This window comes from Podarcis raffonei, chromosome 15 (genome assembly GCF_027172205.1).
Source record: "Podarcis raffonei isolate rPodRaf1 chromosome 15, rPodRaf1.pri, whole genome shotgun sequence".
In the NCBI taxonomy this organism is placed as follows: Eukaryota; Metazoa; Chordata; class Lepidosauria; order Squamata; family Lacertidae; genus Podarcis; species Podarcis raffonei.
In genome coordinates this window covers 31,361,022-31,386,070 of record NC_070616.1, presented here as the reverse complement: position 1 = coordinate 31,386,070, position 25,049 = coordinate 31,361,022, and the positions used below count along the sequence as shown (strand labels likewise).

The 25,049-nt window shown below is 44.4% G+C and overlaps 1 protein-coding gene across 3 annotated transcripts in view; it reads left to right on the top strand.

The window, feature by feature from the left end:
- ST3GAL4 (ST3 beta-galactoside alpha-2,3-sialyltransferase 4) overlaps positions 1-25,049 on the top strand; it is a 181,937-nt gene that overhangs the window by 58,660 nt on the left and 98,228 nt on the right. For 2 of the 3 annotated variants that reach the window (XM_053367293.1, XM_053367292.1), the window contains one exon: positions 22,214-22,378. The gene's annotated coding sequence lies outside the window, so the exon portion shown is untranslated. Of the gene's footprint in view, positions 1-3,580; positions 3,644-22,213; positions 22,379-25,049 lie in introns of those variants that run through there. The other variant, XM_053367294.1, reaches the window with a different exon arrangement.

The following is a 25,049-nucleotide window of genomic DNA, read 5'->3' as shown; positions in this document are numbered from 1 at the left end:
TTAAGAACAGTTTCAGGTTAAGAACGGACCTCCAGAACGAATTACGTTCTTAACCCGAGGTACCACTGTACTCCCCTCCACCCCCAGAATGGGAAACCCAAAAGAAGCTTTATTTAGATACTGTGTAATGACATTGGGCGGAAGCTTCCTTTAGGAATTCAGTGGCACAGTGCTACAGTCCATTGCAGGCAGTGGTGCCATCAACATTGGGCTTTGGGGCAGGCCCCCGGGGTGCTCCCACTGGACCACTACTGGCATTAAATGCAGCAGGCCTGGTTTACCACATTGTAGTTAGTAAACACAGGTACGTAGGAGCTGCCTTATACTGAATAAGACAGTTGGGCTGCAAGGATTCTCCTGGCTCAAAAATGGAAACAGCAGGAACTCCCAACACTGGAAGATTGGCAGGTTAAGATGGTGGAGTACGTAGAGATGGCCAAGTTGACGGGGAAGATCCGGAATCAGCGTGATGAACTGTTTCAAAAGGACTGGAACAAATTTATACTTTATATGAAAGAAAATTGTAAACATCTGAAAACGTTTGTAGGTTCGAACTGAAATGTTTTGTAATGTAAATATAAGGAACTAATTTACCGATAACAAGGTGAAATATTATAATAAGATAGAAGGTAAACATGTGATTATAGAAATGCGGAGAATATAGAAAAGTGTGTGGAAGTCAGAAAGAGGGAGGGAAGGAGATCGATGCTCTTACAGAGTAATGTGTTTAAGTTATAGAATTATGTAACAAAATGTGAGCCCCACATTGGGCAAAAGATTCTGGCATTTCAGGGGGTTGAATTAGATGAACCTTGTGCAGTGCTTTTGTTCTGGGGGGGGGGACGCAGGGGGACGCATACCCCTAAACATTTTGTGAATCTAAGTTTGGCCTCATTGAGGGGCAGTATTAGTAGGAAAATGAGAGTACCCCTAAACATTTTTTTAAAGAAAGAAAGCACTGCCCTTGTTGCTTCCAACTCTACAATGATCTGATTCTATACGGCACATTCTGAAACAGGCAGATGCCGACCGTGAACTGCCTGTCAGTGGCTCTCCAGGGACTCAGTTGGATGTCTGTCTCAGCTCTACCTGAAGATGCCAGGGAGTGTTCTGCATGTGACACAGGTGTTCTACCACTGAGCAGCAGCTACAGATAATGTAAAATAATATACATTCTCATTTAAATAGCCTCTCTTCCTTAAGCCCATTATGTCCAGAGTCTTAAAATTACCCAACTGCAGCATTGATTGCAGGGAAACAAATATTAGAAAATTGGGAGTATATATAATTTGCTCTCCACCCAAAGGCTGCAGGGCGGCAATATACACACCCCAGACTAAAATGAAAGAATAAAATGAACACACTTCTGGGCCACCTGTCCTAAGTTTCTGGCATTTCCTACATTTTAAGGCACCTTGTATTTTCCAGAAGACTGTTCATTCAACTGAGAGCTTAAGTGACGTAAGAAGTGAACTTCTAGTATGCTTTCTTAATTAGCATAATTGTCCTTTGGGCATGACATCTTGCATATTTTGCTACGATTAAGCCTTCTAGCACATTACAGTGGTACCCCGCAAGACGAACGCCTCGGAAGACGAAAAACTCGCTAGACGAAGGAGTTTTTCGTTTTCTTAGCCGCTTCGCAAGACGCATTTCCCTATGGGCTTGCTTCGCAAAACGAAGCTTGCCCCGCAAGCTCCGGGGATAGCGGGGAAGCGCAGTGCGTCTTCCCCGCTGTCCCCGGACCTTCTCCCCGTTGCCGCCCCTTGCTTCAAAAGAGGGCGATTCTCCCCGCTGCCCCTTCCCTTGCTTTAAAACAGGTCCGGGGACAGAGGGGAAGGCACGCGCGCCTTCCCCTCTGTCCCCGGAGATTGCGGGGCAGGCAACGGGGAGAAGCAATCTTCTCCCCGCCGCCCCTTGCTTTAAACAGGTCCGGGGACAGAGGGGAAGGCGCGTGGCGCTTCCCCTCTGTCCCCGGACGGTCTCCATAGGAACGCATTGATTGATTTTCAATGCATTCCTATGGGAAACCGTGCTTCGCAAGACGAAAAACTCGCAAGAAGAAAAAACTTGCGGAACGAATTAATTTCGTCTTGCGAGGCACCACTGTACTAGTATTCTCTACCTAACCATGGACTATGTTTTGGGATAAAGGTAAAGGTACCCCTGCCCGTAAGGGCCAGTCGTGTCCGACTCTACGGTTGCGTGCTCATCTCGCTTAAGAGGCCGGGAGCCGGCGCCGTCCGAAGACACTTCCGGGTCACGGCCAGCGTGACGAAGCTGCAGCTGGCAAGCCAGCACCAGCGCCGCACACGGAAATGCCGTTACCTTCCCGCTATAAAGCGGTACCTATTTATCTACTTGCACTTAAGGGTGCTTTCGAACTGCTAGGTGGGCAGGAGCTGGGACCGAACGGCGGGAGCTCACCCCGCCGCGGGGATTCGAACCGCCGACCTTACGATCAGCAAGTCCTAGGCACTGAGGTTTTACCCACAGCGCCACCCGCGCCCCCCATGTTTTGGGATAGATGAGGATAATTTAATAACAGTGCGTTTTCAGTATCCACAGGACTTGATGTAATTATCTTAATACTCTTAAGTTTCATTAAAATATTTATTATTCCACTTTTTTTCTTAAAAAAAAAACATTTCCTGCTGGCACAGTGAAATAAAATAATAATAAATACACATAAATCTGCTTCTCAGATCTGAAACAGCACATGACATAAGAGTGTAAGGATCAGCATAGAAGGTGAAACATTTACTTAAGACGTCTGGGAAAATAGAATTGCAGAGTTGGAAGGGATCCCAAGGATCATCTATCTAGTCCAACCCTCTGCAATTCAAGAATCTTAACACATAGTCCCCCTACCCCATCCAATTTGAAAGCTTAGCTTTGCGGGTGTGCTAGCAGTTTGACTGCTGCACCACTAGGAATCCTTCACCTGGCACTAACTTCACCAACAATCCTATCAGGGTAGGCCTGTTTTATTGCACTGTTAGGATGGTGGGAACGCAGAGGCTGAAAAGAACAGTTGCTTCCCTAAGGTCACCTTGTGAATGTGTAGCAAATGGGATATCACAGTTCATATCCTTAGCCGCCTTTACTATGCCAACTTCTAGAATCGCCTCTACACCATACATTTAAAGCACTCTTCTTAGTATAGCAATGCTTGCCCCCAAAGAGTCCTGGGAACTGTAGTCTGCTAAGGGTGCCGAGACCCTCCACAGAACTACGATTCCCAGGCCCTTTAAACTACAGTTCCCACAATCCTTTGTGGGGGGGAGCCATGACTGTTAAAGAGTACTTGGAGCATGTGGTGTGGGCATGAACTGGAAAATGAAGGTGTTTGCATCAGTGGTATGTTACTGTACTGGTCTGTGGGAACAAGTATCTGTAAAGGTTTGAGTATGGACAGAGCCTCACAAAACTCCCCGGGTGGAATGGAAAAATCTTGTAGTGCCCCACCTCCATCTGTCTCTGCATCCTTTCTCCAAGTCTTAAGACAGGTCAGGGAGTGGCTTGAAGAGAACACTTAAGTAAGGGCTTGGTCATTTACAGCCAGAGGGGAATTCACCTCTCCTCTTCCAAGTCTCATTCCTGCAAAGTAAAAGCCAGTGCAGCACCTGCAATAGGCACCAAAGTGAGTATTCAGCATTTTGCTCGACAGTCTTTTATTTGGAGGATTAATTGTAAATGTGATTAGTTGGGTGGCCGGGGGGGGGGGGGGAGCAGGGTGGAGTTTATGAGCTGAAAATTTCTCACGCAAATGGGGTCTGCTCCATTTCTGTCTCCACATTTCGGTGTGTGAGTTTGAAAGTCTTCCTCTCCCCACGTGAAACCTGTGGCCCATGCAAAGATTGTTCTACATCAGGGGTCGGCAACCTAAGGCCCATGGGCCGGAAGCGGCCTGCAGAGGTCGTTTGACCGGCCCACGAGCCACCCCCAAACCAAGCTGCCAAACCGAGCGCTGCGTGGTGCGGGGGACTCACTTCCGCAGTGCCAGAAATTGTGTCTGCGCAGACGCTGAAAATTGCGGGTGCAATCCAGCCCACAGAAGGATCTCCGCGGGACCGATCCGGCCCAGGCAAGATAAACCTTGCTGACCCCTGTTCTACATCAAGGGAGAACCTTTCATGTGGGGGGGGGGGAAATATGCCCATTTCAGTGCCCTGCAGGTTTAACAAGTGTGATTAGCCATCTCCTTTTGAGATAGGAAAACAACAACAACAACAATATCTAGATATGTGATCCTCAAACTACTCTTAGATGCCCCCTCAATTTCTCCTGATTTGCAGACCCTTCCTCTTTTTCCACTTGTTTAACATCTGCACAGTGGGATATATAGCATTTGGCATCTCAGCAGGGTCATACTTCCCAGCAGCTTTTGTCCATGGTGTAGGGGTAGAGAAGCGCAGGAAGAGTATTAATGCTTCTTGTTTACTCCAGCAGCTGCCTTCCATTGCCCTCCCTGCCCATCCGTTTCCTGCCTACCTGCTTCAATTTCTGCCTCTTTGCTTTTAGTGGCTCCTTGACGAGACCTTGGTGTTCTCATGAGTGAAACCATGGTGTAAACATGCCTAAACAATATTTGGAGTCCTTGTGTCATGGATGGTGGACGGTAGCTGCTTGTATGAACTGTTCAGTTTCTTCTGTCATGCTGTTGACTCGTATTCAGGGAGTAGTTTAGATAGATTGGCTGGATTTCAATTAACCCAGATTGTCAATATGCAGAGCTAATGGGTGCTTCAGCGATGAAACTTCAGTTGATGCTGTACAAATATTAAACCGTAGTGGTGATGTAGAAATACTGGTTACCGGTGTTAAAATGTTGAAAATGTATACAGAAAATTCTACCTAGCGGTGGACGGATCTCCCACCTTCTCCATAGCCATCTCACAGTCAGGTGTTTGTGTGGCCAGCCCCTCTACATCCTTTGGTATGACCCTATCAAGGCTTACCCTTGTTTCTGTCCACAAACTTTGGAAGCCGTTTGTAGCTTTGCAACTAATGCTTAATCTCCTGAACATGACACTTATTTATTTTTTGTATATTCAGCACTGACAAGTGAACTATTGGATTCTCTCTCTATGTAAACTGATTTCTAAAAATGTAGTTGTCCAGCTGTCCCTGATGTTTGCAAATCACTTATTGCAGAGGCGTTCAGCGTGACAGTTAATCTCCCGCTGTTTACACAGTCTTTAATGGATGTAGGCGTCTTCTCTGTGAATTTAAGCACATTAGTAAGATTATTATTTTTCTCCCCTCCATAGAAATAACCATGTGTTTAACCCTGGCTGAAAGCCAGTCTGGGTAATTGCTTTTAGTGCTATATAAGTGGTCCCCTGCTGTGTCACTGGGGTTTAAGTGAGTGGGTGGGGAAGGGGAGGTTTTCTTTTTCCTCTTTCTTTCTTTCTTTCTTAACAAGTTGTGACCTCCTTTTAAAGGTGGTTGCATTTCAGAAGCTAGTTGGAGTATTGTATGTTTCTCAAACATTGAAGCAATAGCATTGTCTGTCCTTTTTTTAGGACTCTCTTGCTGGTGCAAAACTTGAGTTATTGCAGTTCAAAAATTCTAACAGCCTACCGGTAATTTAGATTTAGGAAAGCCTTTTTGTTGCTGCTGTTGCTAAACCATTGGAAGATAGAAAGCCTTTCAGAGCTACAAATAAATCATTCACTCCTTACCGGTAGATCCTGATCTGCCTCATGTCTTGCTCTGGGTATAATTGGGAAATTTGCCTGGGGTAATGGCCCCTTAGGTGTTCCCGGAAAATCCAGGCCTTCTTTTCTTCTGTTTATCAGCTGCACAATCACCCACAATGGCTTATCCTTTCCCCCCAATGGAAAAGCACGTCCACTTCCTTTAATTTCATGTGAGAAAACACCTCCACTTAATAAGCCCAAATGGGCTCTGGGTGTACAACCATATTAAGGTTTTTCTTTTAAAAATCTTATTCAGGTTTTAAATATTCAGTTACTCAGAATATATAGGTCTCAAAGAAACAACTCTTGTTATATGGGAGGGGCAGCTAACCTGTAGCCCTCCAGATCATAGTACAGTGGTACCTCGGGTTACATACGCTTCAGGTTATATACGCTTCAGGTTACAGACTCTGCTAACCCAGAAATAGTACCTCGGGTTAAGAACTTTGCTTCAGGATGAGAACAGAAATCATGCTGCGGCGGCGCAGCAACAGCAGGAGGCCCCATTAGCTAAAGTGGTGCTTCAGGTTAAGAACAGTTTCAGGTTAAGAACGGACCTCTGGAACGAATTAAGTACTTAACCCGAGGTACCACTGTATTGTAAAGTTGGGAGGGTCATCTAGTCCAACCCCCTGCAATGCAGGAATCTTTTTGCCCAGCCTGGAGCTCAAAACCATAACCCTGAGATTAAGAGTCTCATGTTCTATGGACTGAGCTATCCCTGGCTGCTGTGCATGCTGACTGAGGCTAATGGGAGTTGTCGTTCACTAACATTGGGAGGACAACGCCACAGGTTTCTTGTGGAGACTGTAGTGTAAACTTCCTTGTAGTGTCATGAAAATATTCTCCATCATGCCTTGTTTTTCACTCTCAGTTGGCTGTGCCCACCACCCACAACTTCAGTTTCGATTGAAAGTTCCTTGGCAAAGCCTGGGACTCTATCGTTTTTTAAAAAAGGTTTTTTTTACGTGGGCTATAACTGAGTTATACCCAGAGTAAATTGGAATTAATAGACTGAACCTGAGTATGACTAGAATTGAAGACAACCCTGTGTACATCGATGGCATTATATTATCAATAATACGACTATAACTTTCTGTAATAATATGGCTTCAGAACTCAACATATGACAGAAAAATATTCTGAATGCCACAAGACTAATAAGTACTGTACGGTAGAAAGATCTGCTCCAGAATTTGGTACAGGCCTGGTGCATGTTAGAAACTGAGTTATAAAACAGGATACAGTACTTGTTAAATAGAGACAATTGTTGTGTGTGTTGGCAACCTGTTCCTTCAGTCTTAGTCTAACCGCTTTGATGGTTCTTTTTTCAAAAATTCATTTTATAATGTATATGAAGCAGAAAGAAAATGCATAACAACAGGTGGAGATAAAACCATTAAACCGTAAAACAAGTACATTTACATATGGGGAAAGTAACAAAATCCAGGTTATGAAAAACGGGGGGAAAGTAAGAATAAAAGTTGTCTTCACATCAGGAGTGGATATTAGTGCTATTTGATTGCAAAGTATAGTCCCAGATTTGTCAGGTTTATGTCGATGGGTTTCTTGAAAATGACGGTCCTGCTGTATAATAATAAAGGAATGCCAAATCTGTATGTTCTAGTCCAAGGGTCAGCAAACTTTTTCAGCAGGGGGCTGGTCCACTGTCCCTCAGACCTTGCGGGGGGGCAGACTATATTTTGGGGGGGGAAAGAAAAAAAGAACGAATTCCTATGCCCCACAAATAACCCAGAGATGCATTTTAAATAAAAGCACACATTCTACTCATGTAAAAACATGCTGATTCCTGGACCGTTCGAGGGCCGGATTTAGAAGGCTATTGGGCTGGATCTGGCCCTCAGGCCTTAGTTTGCCTATCCATGTTCTAGTCCTTCTTGCTGCTGAATCTATTGCAGTCAAAACCAGGGCCACTTTCCAATAAGAACATATTTATATTGATATGACAACCTGGATAGCTCAGTTGGTTAGAGCACAGTGCTGATAACACCAAGGTCACAGGTTTGATCCCCATATGGGACAGCTGCATATTTTTGCAACTCAACAGTTTTATGATTGTGTTAAATAGTTACTACACTGACCGTGCAGCAGTGATCTCCAGATCAATCCATCCCTCATCCAGTTCAGCAACTTAACTTCTATGGAAAGTGAAAAGAACCTTTGAAATGTGAGGCAAAGCCATTAAAAGCCCAATCTCTTCTCTCAAAAATCATTAATGCATTTGAAAAGATGCTTTATCTCCGCCTCCCTTTCCCCCAAAAGGCTATGGACAAAGGCTGCCTTTTGCATCAGGGGACCGGGCCGCACATCCCAGGGAGGAAATGTGACAAGCGTTCTCTGTTCAGCATTCCGAGACTTCTGCATTTTGCAGCCTGCCCTGAAAGCTCCAGAACTGCTAGTTTGGCCAGGCCTGTGTGGGGCAGGGTGATTCTGTGCACTGCCTAATGAGGAATGCCAGCTTCCTTTGTGCCTCATCCAAAATGGATGACCTAAATGGAGCCGGGACACAATGGAGGATTCCTTTGGCCTCTCTCCCATCCTTTTCATGGCTGGGCTACCAAGTGAACTGATGGGCAAGAATGGGTTGGTGCCAACTCCCCTTGGTGGCTATACTATGATTAGGACCCCCTCCCCTCTCTCCTTTAACAATTAATAGCAATAATAAACAAAACTGCTCCAGAAAAAAAGAATTTCAGGTCCTAATACTCTGCAACAAAATACAACTTAACATAAAATCACAATATTTCTGCTTTAAAAACCCCTCTATACCTGCTTGAAGTTGCTTTTGAGGGAGATAACTTTTCTTGGAAAAAACATATAAAGGGTAACCAGTTTTATCAGAATTTATTTCCGTATTCACTTGCAGTTCTTGCTCTTAGATAATATGTTATTTATGCCATTACAGCCAAATCTCAAAGTTTATTAAGCCACACATTCCAAGCTATGTAACTTCCCAGTTTTGAGCAATTAACATTCTTGCTGCTGTTAATAGACACAATGTAAGTTCTTTATGTTCTTTCCTTAGGATATGCGACTTATAGATCAGCAATATCAACACTGTATCTAAGGGAACTTCACATTTCAATATTTTTGTTACTTTTCTAATAATCCTCTTCCAGTATTTTTGTACATAACTACAGGTACATGCCTACCAAATAGGATAACTTGCTCCATTCTTCTCTTCAATATGCTCCATTCTTCTCTTTAACAATCTTACATGGCTTCTTTTCATAAGGAACATTTAAAAACAAAACAAAAAACCCTACAATGAATGGGAGGAACTGCTAGCCCTACTCAGAGTAGACCCATTTAAAGTAATAGGCGTGGCTAACCTAGTTTCATTAATTTCCGTGTGTCTACCATGAGAATAAGTGAGTTGGATACAACTTGGCATCAATTTCCAGCTGTTCTGTAGGAAGGGTGCTTTAAGATGGCAAATCCTCACCATCAGTTATGAGATCCTTCTGTTCTTTTTGTCCTAGTACGGTGGTACCTTGGTTCTTAAACTTAATCTGTTCCAGAAGTCGGTTCGACTCCCGAAACCATTCAAAAACCAAGGCATGGCTTCTGATTGGCTGCAGGAGCTTCCTGCACTCAAGTGGAAGCCGCTTCGGACATTTGGCTTCCAAAAAATGTTCGAAAACCAGAACACTTCCTTCTGGGTTTGTGGTGTTCTGTAGCCGATTTGTTAATCAACTAAACCATTGGAGAACCAAGGCTCCACTGTAAACTAGCATCCTTCAATATAATACTCATTACTTTTGAGAAAGTGTGCCATAATTCAAAAATATAAGATTGTGCCATTCCCCACTCTAATGGAGAAAGCCAGTGTGGTGTAGTGATTTGAGGGTTGGACTAGAACTAGAGAGATCCAGCGTCAGAAGCGGTTTTCTAGGATAGCACAACCGATGCGGCTGCACTGGCCACTGCCATGCAAGGGGCGCTGAAACAATGCTGTAGAATGGAGTGTGAGCGCTGAATTTTAGTGTCACACCCATGCGCTGCTGAAATTTGAGAGCCCAAATTCCGCCACTGCCAGTGTCAAATACTGCTTGTCCACAAAGTTCAGTGTGGGGGCTTGAGCTAGTCCCTATCATCCAGTGTGAGGTGTCTTATGGGGGTTGTTGGGATAAAAACTGGGGTGGGGAAAAAGAGAGAGATGCCACCCTAAACTCCTTGAATGAAGAACAGGCTATAAAAGTAACAAATGGTAAAGATTGGTGTAAAACATTTGCAGGTCCCCTTGCTTTGGTAATACAGTCATACCTCGGGTTACGGACACTTCAGGTTGTGTTTTTTCAGGTTGCAGACTGCTGAAACCCGGAAGTACCAGAATGGATTACTTCCAGGTTTCAGTGGTCGCACATGCGCAGAAGCACTAAACCACACTTTGCACATGCGCAGAAGCACAAAATCACAACTCGCGCATGCGCAGACGTGGGTTGCGAATGTGAATCCCGCATGGATCACGTTCGCAACCCAAGCGTCCACTGTAGATGTGCTCCAGGCCAGGGATGGGGAACTTGCCTCCCTCCAGATGTTCTTGGGACTACAACTCGCATTAGGCCTGCCCCATTAGCTTTGCTCCTGCCACAGACACCTGTTGGCTCTGCCATGCGCCGTAGGTTGGCCAGCCACAAACTCAGCAGTCATTAGATCATGCAAGTGCCAAGCGTTGGCCACGCTCCCAAGAGAAGGGCATATCTGGCGGTCCAGGTGCTGTGCAGGTAAACAAAGATCAAAAGGGTCAGAGGCAGATGGTGTGTTTGCAGGTAGGCTGATGGCCAGAGTCTGGAAGAGATGAGGCGAGGGAGTCTGCCTGGCTGTTGAAACAAGATAAATTGGTGAGACTTGGCAGCTGATTTGGATACAAATGCATGTCTCTATTGGTCTGTGGGCTCAGTCAACACAGTTTAATACTGCAGCATAGAGGGTATTTTTTGATCCACGTATCCTAAACTGCCTAGTTTACTGAGCAACCAATGCTAGAAATTAGTTGGCCAAGTGCCTGGTTCTAGAACCCCGTCAGGGCTTATTAGTAATGTCCTACATTTGGTGGTGCTGTGGGTTAAACCACAGAGCCTAGGACTTGTCGATCAGAAGGTTGGTGGTTCGAATCCCCGTGACGGGGTGAGCTCCTGTTGCTCGGTCCCTGCTCCTGCTAACCTAGCAGTTCGAAAGCACGTCAAAGTGCAAGTAGAGAAATAGGTACTGCTCCGGCGGGAAGGTAAACGGCGTTTCCGTGCGCTGCTCTGGTTTGCCAGAAGCGGCTTAGTCATGCTGGCCACATGACCCGGAACCTGTACACTGGCTCCCTTGGCCAGTAAAGTGAGATGAGTGCCGCAAACCCAGAGTTGGTCACAACTGGACCTAATGGTCAGGGGTCCCCTTACCTTACCCTTACATTTGGTTGCTTCCTGCAAGGACAGATTTATTAAAACCTGTTTGTGACAACATAAGAAGAGCCTGTTGAATGAGACCAATAGCCATCTAGTCCAGCATGCTTATCTCATGGTGGTCAACCAGATGGCAGTGGAAACTCTCAAGCATGACCTGAGCACAAGAGCACTTTCTGCTCCTGCAGTTTCCAGGGGATCTGTGGAATATAATGCTTCATTGGATATCCCTGAATTCTGGTGTTAATGAGAAAGGGAGAAGAACCTTTCTCTGTCCACAGGTGGCAGTAATGGAATCATTGCTTGACTATGGTAAAAGGCCCCTGGATGGTTAAGTCCAGTTGACCTTAACTATAGGGAGTTAAACTTGACTATAGGGTGCGGCGCTCATCTCACTTCAGGCTGAGGGAGCCAGCATTTGTCCACAGACAGCTTTCCAGATCATCTGTCGCAACGAGACACCGTGACGAGTGCCAGAGTGCACGGAAATGCTGTTTACCTTCCCGCCACAGTGGTACCTATTTATCTATTCACACTGGTATGCTTTTGAACTGTTAGGTTGGCAGGAGCTGGGACAGAGCAACAGGAGCTCACTCTGTCGTGCAGATTTGAACTGCCGACTTTCTGATCGGCAACTCCAAGAGGCTTGATGGTTTAGAGCAGTGTTTCCCAACCTTGGGCCTCCAGCTGTTTTTGAACTACAATTCCCATCATCCCTGACCACTGGTCTTGCTACCTAGGGATGATGGGAGTTGTAGTCCAAAAACAGCTGGAGGCCCAAGTTTGGGAAACACTGGTTTAGACCACAGTGCCACCTGCTTCCTGCTGTTGCCTGAGTATAAACTGCAGGTAGCTGATGTGGTGCCCCCTCTAGGTGTCGTTGCTGGACTACAATTCCCATCATCTGACAGTTGGCCATGCTGCCTGGGACTCATGGGAACTGTAGTCCAGCAATGCCTGAGGGCACCATGCAGGCAAGCCCTGCCCAGGAGGACAGTAGTGCCCTGTCCCAGCCCCCTTGCACCTGTTTATATTTTACTCCATCCTTGTGAATAATACAGAAGTCACAAGCTTATCACCTGCACCAGACAAGAGAGCCCAGAGGACAAGGTTAATGGGTGTACCCAGGGGAGAACAATTGCCTTTATTATCCCAACAAAAAGCCATGGCCATCTGTTTTCAGAGGGAGGAAACAAAACTGCCAAATCACATTTGAGGGAAAATCCTTTCTGGCTTCTGTGTGGGCTAATTCTGGAGCATTATATGAAGATCCCTTCATTAGCATTTGAATCTCAGTTTTAAAAACAAACCAGAGGCAGCCTAAAAAAATCTGAAGTTTACTTGGGCTTTGAATTCCTTGCCTCAGAGATGTGGAATAGAGGTGGTCTGAGCAGAAGCAGGCTAGCTAGCTCTGTGGCTTTGGCGCAGCTTCGGACATTGGAAAGGCTTCTGGTGTTTGTTTATTTACATAATTGGCGGAGTTTTGGTAACCTGCAAGCTCTCTCTAATGCCAGGCAGAGAGGGTTAGATGCAGGCATAGTTGTGACAGACAGCTCTAGCTTCCAATCAGGGAATGACATTTATCAACAGCCTTTACTTCTAAGCACAATGTTTTGGGAAGGGGAAGTAGAAAATCTTGTGACTCTTTAGTGCAAATTGAGTAGAAAATAAAATGTATTCATAAGTGTTATAGCTTCAGATACTTTTAAATGCATACATTGCCCACACAACATATGGGAAGGACACCAACTGTTTTAGAAGGAAGGAAGGCTCAACATTTAACTGCACCTACTGTATTTGTCTGAGTTCTTCGTTCCCTTTGAAAGGGCTATGATGCCTGTAAATTTTGTTGAAATCTTCCACACACAAAAAAGTGTAGGTGTTTGTTTTCCCATTGCAGTCAGTGGGGAAGACATCCAGTGCTTTGGAAAAGAAGGCAAAGCAACCCTCTGCCTTGAATCTGAGACCATATACAGTGGTGCCTCGCAAGACGAAAATAATCCGTTCCGTGAGTCTCTTCGTCTAGCGGTTTTTTCGTCTTGCAAAGCAACCCTATTAGCGGATTAGCGCTATTAGCGGTTTAGCGGCTTAGCGGCTATTAAAGGCTTAGCGGCTTAGCGGCTAAAAGGCTATTAGCGGCTTAGCGGCTTAGAAAAAGGGGGGGGAGCGGAAAAAATCGCAAGACTCGCAAGACGTTTTCGTCTTGCGAAGCAAGCCCATAGGGAAATTCGTCTTGCGAAGCAGCTCAAAAACGGAAAACCCTTTCGTCTAGCGGGTTTTTCGTCTTGCGAGGCATTCGTCTTGCGGGGCACCACTGTACTATAAAAAGAAACTGGTGCCTGGTAGGATTTTGCATCACTTGTTGCTCCAAGCATGCTGGATTCTCCTCATCTTTTGAAACCCCTTTCACCTTCCCACAGATTTTAATTTCATGGGAACATTGTCCAATGTTCTCTCTCTCTTTCTCTCTCCAATGGTACCTCGGGTTAAGTACTTAATTCGTTCCGGAGGTCTGTTCTTAACCTGTAACTGTTCTTCACCTGAAGCACCACTTTAGCTAATAGGGCCTCCTGCTGCTGCCACGCCGCCGGAGCATGATTTATGTTCTCATCCTGAAGCAAAGTTCTTAACCTGAAGCACTATTTCTGGGTTAGCGGAGTCTGTAACCTGAAGCGTATGTAACCCGAGGTACCACTGTATTTTTAAAAATAACGTAATTATTGAATGAAAATAATATTATTTCCAGGCACATCCTTCTTTAAAGTTCAAGGGCTTTAATGATCATGAAGGACTGGTGATTCAGTGGGAGAGCATCTTCAGAAGGTCCTAGTTTCAATTTGCAGCACCCCTCCTCATTGATCTGGAAATGTCCCCTATCTGAGTTTCAGAGAGAGCAACAGCCAGTCAGAGTAAACTGTGCTGAGGTAGACAGAACAATGGTCTGACTTAGTATAAGGTAGCTGTCTAGGATGCTGTGCTCCTAGCGTTAATCAAGATTCCCACAGCTGACTTTGGGGTGCAGGCTGTTAGCTAGAAGACAGTTGTAGTTCCTGGAACAAACATGGCAAAATGGATTGTAAGAGAGGATGGAGGCTTTATATACCCAGCTTTTACAGGCCTTGTGGTAAAGGAATCCCACTGCTGTTTCTCACATGGGAGCTGCACAGATTTGCCGTACCAGTGAAGAATAATCGTACGAAGATTACAATCGTGCTGGTAGGCACAGCGTTGCAAGCTCTGGAGAGGATTCACAACCACTTGCTATGCCTTCTCTGTGAAACTTGTTTGATATCTCACGGCTGCGAAGAAAGAGTTTAAAATGCATGGGCAGTGTCTGAAAAGGATTCAAAAACCAGTGTAAGGCAGAGCAGTGCTCCCCTCCCCAGCAACCTGAATACAGAGCTTCTGATCTCTTTGCAATTTGTAATTCTCCTAACATAGCTTCGTTTTCGTGTTGTTTGCTACCCTCCTGGCCCTTTCCATTGGCAATCCAACCTCAGTTCACCTCCCTCCCATTCAACTCTTGTCAACAATACCTTCTTAATTTTTCTTGTAAACTTCCAATCTTTTTGTAGAATAATGCATGCAGAAGGGGGAAATAATACAGACAAGTGTACTTCATTTGCATGCTTTGATTCTAAGTGGGGATTGAGGGTACTTTGATCTAGAAGTGGGATTTGATTATTATTTGTCTGTTTGTTGATTGACTGGCCGTGTGCAAGTTAACTGCAATGCGTTCTGGTCTTTGTTCAGATTGCTCTTCTGAAGGCTGTTGACAAACCTAAAACTATAAAGCAGCATATCTCATGCTGTGCAGCTTGCATAACTAATAAGTAATAAAGGAATGATTGCAATCAACTGTTGCAGTTTTGTTTATGATTTTGAGATTACAGCCAGTGTCAGTGGTCATTTGAATTGCCCTCCCTTGTTCTTCTAAATAACCTCTCCTTCTGGGATTTAGCCACAAAGTCTTGTTGTGACATTCCTTAAAGACTTACAGATTTATTGTGGAGGAAGTATGGACTAGAGCCAACTTCATCAGATGTCTGTTGTTTATTCTCAGTTGATAGATGCATATGTGTTCAGGGGAAATATGTATATCCTTCCCTAAAACCATCTTGGGTGCTAGATCAGCAGACGATGTCCTCTTGGTTGTTCTATCGCCTTCAGAAACTTGAGGGGGGTGGCTTGGGGGAGGGAATTTTCTGTGGCAGTTGTGGCACTCTCTTCCCACAGAGGGGTGTCTGTATAGGAAAGCTTTTTAAGGTTTAGTGTTTTACTATGTTTTTATATTCAAATAATAAATTATTAGTATTAGTATTTGAGATGAAAATTTAGGACCCCCCCCTTATTTTGTAATTTTAAGTTGTTTTAAACTGTTTTTAATATTGTGTGATATTGTGTTTCAACATTTATGTTGTGTTTTAATTGTTGCAACCTATTGTGGGACCTTAGGGTGAAGGGCAGGTAACCGCCACCACCATCACCACCACAATATCATCAATAAGTTTGAGTTTGACTGGTTCACAAAAGCTTACACTGCAATAAAATTCATCTTAAACTGCTACAAGACTGTTGGTTTTGCTGCAAGGGACTAACAAGGCTACCTCTATGGAAATAGGTATATAACAGCAACAACAAACAAATAACAATTAGTAAAACCTCATAACTACATATTCTAGTATTCTACTCATGAAACTCAGATGTACTGCATGAATTGGTCACATGCAGAGCCTGGTTTGTATTGCTTCCCCCTGTCTCATGTTGTTATTAAGACATTTATACACTGGTGAATTCATATATAATTTCCAAGCATTTGTAATAATTCCACACGGTCACATTTTGGGGGGAAACTGTCTTTCTCAACAGTTTTGGAACACTTTCTCTGGTGTGTGTAGATATTTCCCCACAGATCTAATTGGCAATAAGCTTGAGAAGTATGCAGTTGTTGTTGTTTTAAATGAAGGTAGAGTTCAAATGGTTATAAAGAGAGGCAAAATACCCTGGGGAAGGAGGAAACAACCAACCACGAACCCACCCCTATAATGGATATCATAATTTGGTAAGAAGAAACCATCCATTTAAGAAAGAAATCTAATCTTTAAAATGTAGCTTAAAATCTGCTTTCTAACATCATCTCAAGTAAAAGTATGATTAAGAAAGGGTAAAGAATTTCCAGTTCTCAATTAACACTTGCATTGTCCTTAAAATGCCAGACTGAGCTCAGTCCAGGGCATTTGCCTTGCTTGTGTTCATAATGCAAGACGTTCTGCAGCCATTGACATGAATGTTGTGTGTGACTTGGCTCGCATCCGTACATCACGTTGAGCAACTATCTGAACCCATGTGTTGAGCAGTGCGCCTGTTCCCCTGCTTGTGGCACTCTGTGCAATTCCGTAGGTAGATCTGTGCTGGTGGATGCTTGCAATGGGCGTTGAACTGGATGACAATCTTTTACTGTGTGTAGTCAGTGGTCTGTGCAGCAGTCTTCCTCAACCTGGTGCTCCCTAGATGTTTTGGACAATAACACCCATAATCTCTTTACCATTGGCCAGGCTGACTGTGGCTGATGGGATATGTAGCCCGAGCATCTGGAGGGCACAAGCTTGGCCTAGGAATTTAGACAGGATCCTCATGTTATGTTAGGAGTCCTTGTTTTCTTCCCTGTTAGCCTTCTTAACTGCTTCTGACACTTTCCTCCCTGTGTGTGCTCCTGTTTCATAAGGAAACTTGCTATCTTCCTCGAAGGGCAATCTGCCAGCCTTGCCAGAGTCTGGCATCTCTCAAAAAGTTGTCAGAAAGTTGCTACAACAACTGAATTTTAAGTAAGCCGTTGCCTGATTGGTGGAAGTATATTGTATTTTGTGTGTTTGTGTAGGTGATTTGTAACTGGCAATACACCAGTCTTTGCTAAACTGCAGAGTTAACAGTCATGCATTTTTAAAGGGGCTTCCTTGTGATGATGTAATGCTGTTTGGTCCTAATGCACTTGAATTGCCTTTCGACACTCAGAATCAGGAGTAAAAGGACAGACTTCTCCATTTGTCTGATATTTATGTGAAGTGGCTCCTGTAATATGTGGTAATGTGTACAAAAACAGAAGGCAATACTTAATGTGTGTTACGATGTCTTAAGAGGCTCTTAACTTAGTTTTCTTCCCCTATGCTGCACTTGAGAAGCGATAGCTTTTAAAAAATGTTTTTAAAAATTCATGCTGGCATAAGCAATACCTATAAATATGTTGGCTCTCCAGCAAGCCATTCATCTAAATATTCTGGTGTGTTGCAGGGTAAACAACCAGATATTCTAATTTTACTAAAATGCAAATAGTTTGAAATGTGTATGTTGTAGATTAGGTTTGTGTTTATGGGGGAGAAACCACATGTTGGTGACTTTCTTACTGCTTTAGTTTTATATTAAGTTTTTAAAAATATAAAATGGTAGAAAATCTTTTTTTTAGTGTTATTTCTGTTCCCAGACTTTGGTACTAGGGTACTTGAGCCAAAATTAGAAAAGGCTCTACAAAAAAAACTAAGTGTTTTTCTTTGAATTGCCTATGCTGCTCTGTTTCTGTATAACTCAGAATACATTATGTTTATTGTGGAACTCAGTGACATGTTGCAGAATATACTTGCAGAACACACACACAACCCATTCCGTAGGGGCCCTTATATAATTCACCCTCCTTTAAGAGCCTCATTTCTGAAAATAAGCGAGGGCTCTGTGCCTCATGTGAATTCTGTTGTCCTTTCCCCCCACCCTGCATAATTCTTGAGATGAAGTTGTCCTCAAAACGGACCTTCTCCTCTGAACTGCAACCCTGTCTGCAGAGCTTGCTCAAGCAGATGAGAGCTGGAGTCATGTGCCTGCACGGGTTTCGCTATGAATGCACACATTGCCTCCCTGAAATGCCTCTTGCTCTGTTGAAAGCACCAGCATCCAATTGTATCCTCACTCCAGAGAGAATTTTAGCCTCATTAAAGAATTCTATAATTGATGTTTTTTAAACAACAACAATAAAGCTTCCTTTGTTGCCAGTGACTTTGATCTAACCAATCCTTGCATTTTTAGAGGATTATCTTGGCCACATCCTGGTTCCTTTCTGCTTTAGGGAATAACCTTATGCTCTTGCCTCTTGTTTACTGGACCAGCTGATGTGTTAAGTACCAAATGGTCCCGTCTCTCCCCCGCCCCCCCCCCCTTGGCCTTCTGCCTGGCTCAGTGCTGTGGCCTTGTCTTGAACTCATAAGTAGAAATAAAGTTTGCCGTTCTCTCTTTGGGTTTATTTTATCCTTAATTGTGGCAATGAATGTGTCAGCTCCGCGGCTATAGGCATTTTTTTCTTTTTAATGTGACTTATGTCATCTTGCTCTTCTGAGGGTCAGGGAAGGTTACAGTGTGAAAAGCATACAGTAAAATATTAATTCAAAGTGAAGCAACACAAAACACGCAAGCTAATCAATGTGATGGATGGTGACTTTGGAACCCAAATCCCGTGAACCGAGTTAAGTCAAAGAAATAAAGAACTGTGTGTATTGCATGGTGACCGCAGGCACACAATGTGCCTGCATAGTTCTACCTTGATACCCACTGGAGGCTTGGGCCACTGGATGCTGGTCCATTCGGGCAAGTGGGATACTTCCCCACCAACCTGTCTGCCTCCATCTGTCTGCCTTCTTACTTACAGCCAGTTCAGGCCATGGCAGCAGGAAAGCTGAGGATGGGGACAAGACTAGAAGTAGCTGACCCTGCCTGCTGTTGGCTTAGGCACTGCCTGCTGCTTGGGCTCCCCGTGTTCTGCTCCAACAGTCTTGATGGGCACCAGCTACCACTGGCTTGATAGAAGCACTTGCTGCTGCAGTCAGTAGGGTGTGGGGTGGTGTCCACAGCAGTTTCTCTGGTTTGTGAATGTGCCGCAGCTCTTAAGATAACTTTTGTAAATGCATTAACTGATCTAGAAGTTATAGCCTTTAGTTCTTCCTCCTCCACCACCTTGGGTGTAATTCTGAAAAACTCAATGAAACAGAATGCTGGAGAACGGTGTGAGTGTACAGATGGTTGCACTGATTCTAAATGTATAGCGGAAGTGCATTCAAGGCACTGCCAAGTTTGAAGCCACAACGAAAACCATGTGGCTGAGAGCCACAATGACTTCCCCCCACTTTTCACTCCCCACCAGCCCTACTTCTTTCCTCCAGTTCTTGCTGCTGTTTTGCATTTTCCCCCCATCCTCTTTTCAACAAGGATTTACCACCCCTTTCCAGTACTGGGCAGCTATCTGCCTAACTCTCATTTCACCTATCTCACCCATTTTAAGACCCACAACAGCTCTTCGTCCCTGCACCTCCTCCTTAAAATGCAATGATGCTTAATGAGCGCATAGTGCTTTATCATGTTCAAAGGAAGTCACATGCATTTTCTAGCTGTAAACCTTACAGAAACTTTTATGAGATAAACCAGTATTACTAGCCACTCTCCCCTTCATTGCAAGGAAGAAGGTGTTGTGCTCTGTGGCGCAGCAAGGCTCAAAGAGGGTGTAGGGCAAGGCGAGAGTCACAAGGAAAGGTGAAAGAAGGTTCAGGGGGATAACAAGGCAAAGTGAAGCAAGGCAGAGTTCATGCTGAATGCAAGGCAGAGATCAGGGTGGCAGCAAGGCAAGGATCAGGCTGTGTTCCAGGGGACACAGAGCTCTAAAGTTGCCCCAGCAAGGAACGAGCTGAAACTGATCCTTACAAAGCAGATGTTCTGCCACTAAGCTTATGGCCCTTCCCTAGTTTGAGCTTGAAACTTCCAGATGTGTAGCTCAGTCTCTATGCCACTGCACTGTGCCCTCTGTCAGCTTTAGCTGGGTATAAAGCATATATTTAAAGCAATTTGCCCCTCAAAGATTCTTGGGAACTGTAGCTTACTCCTAACCTTGCTGCTGGTCCCATTGTGCAACCCAGCCTTTCCCAACCAGGTGCCCGCCAGATGTTTTGAACTGCAGCATTCATCACTGATGGATGTTGACCTCCAAAACAGACCAGGAGGCAGCAGGCGGCTGTTGTAACCCATGGATTCAGAAGACTTAGGTTTGCTTTGACTGCACTGGAACTAACTGGAGGTTGCAGTTTGGACTCAAGGTTGAGAAATTCTGTAAACCGAGATATGCTTCTTTTGGTTTGCTTTGACTCGGCCTTGTAATTATATGGAATGTTTTTAAAAAGCCCGTTCCAGGTTCCAGGTCTAACAGCTGCATTCCCTCCCTTTTAACATATCTAAATGAATCAGGCCTGTCCACCTTGGAAAACATGGATTGTAAATGTCAATGTCAGTCTTATCCTTGCACTGCTTCTCAGAAGGTAGAGCTTGGCAGGATGTGTGCCTATGAGCAGATCTTGGTGTTCCAACAGTTTAGCTAATTCTATTGCACATTGATAGGAGTGTTTATAGGTGGCCATTCATTTTGGACTATAAAGAAGACTGATCGCCAAAGAATTGATGCTTTTGAATTATGGTGCTGGAGGAGACTCTTGAGAGACCCATGGACTGCAAGAAGATTAAACCTATCCATTCTTAAGGAAATCAGCCTTGAGTGCTCACTGGAAGGACAGATCCTGAAGCTGAGGCTCCAATACTTTGGCCACCTCACGAGAAGAGAAGACTCCCTGGAAAAGACCCTGATGTTGGGAAAGATTGAGGGCACAAGGAGAAGGGGACGACAGAGGACGAGATGGTTGGACAGTGTTCTCAAAGCTACCAGCATGAGTTTGACCAAACTGCGGGAGGCAGTGGAAGACAGGAGTGCCTGGCGTGCTCTGGTCCATGGGGTCATGAAGAGTCGGACACGACTAAACAACTAAGCAACAACAACATTCATTTTGGATGGCTTCTGGAGTGGGGAAAAAGTGACAACAGTAAATACCTTTGAAAAAGAATTATTTCCATCACCCCAAGTGCCTTGAGACTTTCTTTTGTCCCCTAAATACATTTGTGCTGCTCTTTGTGCTGACCAATGTAAAACTGTGCTGAATGTAAAGCTGAATTATCTCCCTATTCCTCAATATTTATATGTATAGAAATATCATCCATGGTTTTGCTCCCTCAGTTGCTTGCAGCTGGTCTGTTGCAGATCTCTGTCCTGCATCCCCAGTGTTGTAAGGCTCACGACATATTCAGAACTTGAGTTAATTCAGGTTCAGAGTTTCAATTTGCAGCCCGCTGCACTGAACATGGATTGAATCTTCTCGTCCTTGACCTCCTCATCTCCCCATAGTTCTTTCCTCTGCCCAAGACCTACACTCTGAGATTTTTGCTGTTCACTCGAAGTCTCTGCCCTGCCACCATGGTCTGTATGCTGTCTCTGAAGCTGTCTACCTGTGTGATGCTGTCTACCTGTGCGACGCAGCCTCTTTTCCTCCTCAAAACTCAGCTCTTCTGTGGTATAAACCTCCAAGTTTCCATGTCCAGTTGTAACTTGGCCCATAGCTAAACTTAAGCAGGCACAATGGAAACAGCCACAAAATGCTTCTTTGTTCACCCCCATCTCTGCCTTCCTCCTCTCCTGCTGAAATTTGGATTGTAAACTCCTTGGGGCATGGACTTTTCCGCTAGTACATACTGATGGCACTACACAAATTCTACCACTGTTGCTACTACCAATAATTGTAGTTAATAATAATAATTAGTTCACAAGACCATGGTGCATCTGTATGTGTGTGGGGTGTGTGTGTGTAAAAAATTGTTAGTGTCTTCTCCAACCCTGGTGCTCACGATCCCTGACCATTAGGCATGCTGGCTGGGGATGATGGGAGTTGTAGCCCAACAACATGTGGAGGACACTAGGTTGAGGAAAGTGGCAGTGGGGAACCGTCCATTGGGTCACATTATTTAAAATGTTATTGATTGTGAGAAGAAAGATAACAGTAACAACAGACATAAAAATCCTGATTCCCCCTTCCGTCCACCCTTTTCCGTGAGCATTACGACTATAATTTGCTTTCGTTAGCAGCAGTGCTGCTACTTATCACAGTGTTTTCAGGAAGCGAAACTGTAATCTTGTCATTTGCGCAGGCACGTTTTCCTTAATTTTTGTTATCTCTTCTCTTTCAGCTGGGCCTCAAAAGCTTGGAGTGGCCTTTCAGATATTTTCCAGGAAGGGAGGTGCATATTTCAAGAGGTCTTGAACTTCTGGGAAATGAGCCTGGAGGAAAGGGGAAGGGCCTGACGGCCGCCACCCCTGGTATAAAGCAGTCCCTGAGGGATACGGCAAAACTGGTAAGTCCGGAAATAAGGATTGCATGTGAGACTGGCACACTAAAGGTTGTCTCCACTTCTTCAGTTTCCTGTTCAGGGGAAGGAGTGGCAGCATAGCTGTCAACGTTTCCCCTTTTTTAAGGGAAATTCCCTTATTCCAAATAGGATTCCTCGCAAGAAAAGGGAAAAGTTGACAGCTATGGGTGGCAGCCATGTCCCAGGAGCAGGGCCGGATTTACGTATAAGCTAAATGAGCTATAGCTTAGGGTCCCACTCTTGGGGCCCCCAAAAAAAATTAAAGGGAAAAAAACGATATACATTTCCAAAATATAAGATAAAAAACAAAATAAAACCTACATACAGTAACAGTTTTTTGTGTTGTGTAGGCTCCTGTGATGTAAGCAATGGGCCCCGCCTGCTAGCCTGTTCCCTAAAATATCACTGGTTTGATCATTTCTATATATAGGGTGCCTACATGTGCAAATGGCTTTAGATACCTATTAGGTCCATAAATTACCATATAGCATATATTCAACACAAAAAACAGCAACAATTTGTTGTTGACAAAGGACAGCTGGACATATAAAGGGCCCCATTACCTCCAGTAGCTTAGGGCCTCATCAAACCTAAATCTGGCCCTGGCCAGGACGCTTCCCCTCCTGTGTCCAGACCAGTGGAAGGGAGGTGATTCTGGAGGCAGGAAAATACACTCCTTTCCTTTGCCTTCCTCCTGAAACATCCCTATATAGCACAGGGAATTGAGCTGTCCCCCCCCCTTTTTTTAACCTCATGACAACCCCCAAATCCTGTCCTTCTACAGGACACTTACTGCAAGCTGTTAGGGGCTATATCCTGGGCTCCTTTTGAGGAATGGCAGGATATAAATTTAGCATACAAAAAAAACCAGTTCCTTTTATCCTTGTTCCCCAACTTCATGTCTGCAGGGCTTTGTTACCTTTCTGTTTACCCTTTTTCAGAAGTGTTCATACCTTGGCAAGTGATAAATTAGAAACAGCTTAAGGAGGCCAGTTAGTGTGAAGCTGGTTTGAGAAGCAACACCTCAAACAGTAGCATTTCATAGCAAAGGCCATGATGTATTTGCACTTTTGTTATGTGATCATGGATTAAAAAGCCAGTGAGTGTGCAGTACATGGGAGTGTGAGCACAGCCTAATTGTTCTTGCTGCCTTCTGTTATTTTACATTTATTTGCACTCCACACACTATGCAGTTATTCCTCCCTCCTCCATCCCTGTAGCTGAATGGACACACTCTTTTAAGTCTTTGGAAATCTTCTGGCATGTGTGAGAACTTTAAATCTCTATGATCCTTTTGCCTAGTACATTCTGGGGGAAAGTAGGAGTTGAACTTGCCAACCACAACTTTAACCTTGGCGAATTCCTTTCTTTTTGCTCATCTTTTTGCTATTGTGTATATGTAAACGTTTAGCCTTGGTCAATGTGGAGTTGTGCCAATTTGTGGTCTTATATGCACAACATAAAAAGAAAATAAAAACTTGGGTGGGGAGGGGGTGTTGAGGAGAAGCAGATGACGGCAACTTTGAACATGGTTATGAATCTTATTTCCTAGTAAAGCTTTGTTTTGACATAGAGAGGCTTGGTAAATCTCTAGCTCCATGGAAGGAACAGGTGTCATAGTAGCTTTGTGGCAGAGTACCTCTTTTACATGCAGAAGGTATGAGGTCCAATCCTGGCAGCCCCAGTTAAGTGGATTAGGTACTGTAGAAGTTTTGAGAAATACCCCTGCCTCTGAGATGGAGATGGGCCTCTTGTGTCATGGACAAAGAAGGAAGAAAGAAACTTTATTATTAAACATTACACATTTATTTATTTTGTCTCCTCGGCTGCAGCTGCATTCAGCTGCAGGATGTATAGTGTATGCATCTGTGTGTGTTATAATTATATTGCCCATTATGTTCTTGAGCAGCTGAACAAATGCAAGAAATTGCCAGCAAAACTGCCTTGCTGGCTCAGCCAGGATTCTGTAATACTTCATATCATAAAGCATGAGACAGATCCCACAAATCCCCCCCCCCTTTTTTGAACTAGCAACACAGCTGGTGCAAACCTCTTGGTAGCAAGGAGGACTTTTCACCTGCAGGACTGTTTATTTTGAATGCATGCAATCCATGTAAAATAGTAGTTGTCAGCCTACTCAGACCTTGGGGCCCCTGGGTAGTTCAGGAGTTGCTGCCCTCTTCCTCCTTCTTTACCATTTTTTTGTGGCCATGCTGTCAGGGCCTGATGGGAGTTGTTGTCCAAAACATCTGGAAGGCACCAGTAGTGAGTTCCACCCCAGCTGGACAAAGGCCAACGATGAATAATTAAGTTACAGTGGTACCTCTGGTTAAGAACTTAATTCGTACCGGAGATCCATTCTTAACCTGAAACTGTTCTTAACCTGAGGTACCACTTTAGCTAATGGGGCCTTCCGCTGCCGCCGCGCGATTTCTGTTCTCATCCTGAAGCAAAGTTCTTAACCCAAGGTACTACTTCCAGGTTAGCGGAGTCTGTAACCTGAAGCATTTGTAACCCGAAGCGTTTGTAACCCGAGGTACCACTGTATATCTATTGTACAATTTGTAAAGGATAGATCTGGGATCATCCAACTTTTTGAGCCTGGGGGCACACTTGGAAATCTGAGACATGCCATACAAAACACCCCTTTCATTGA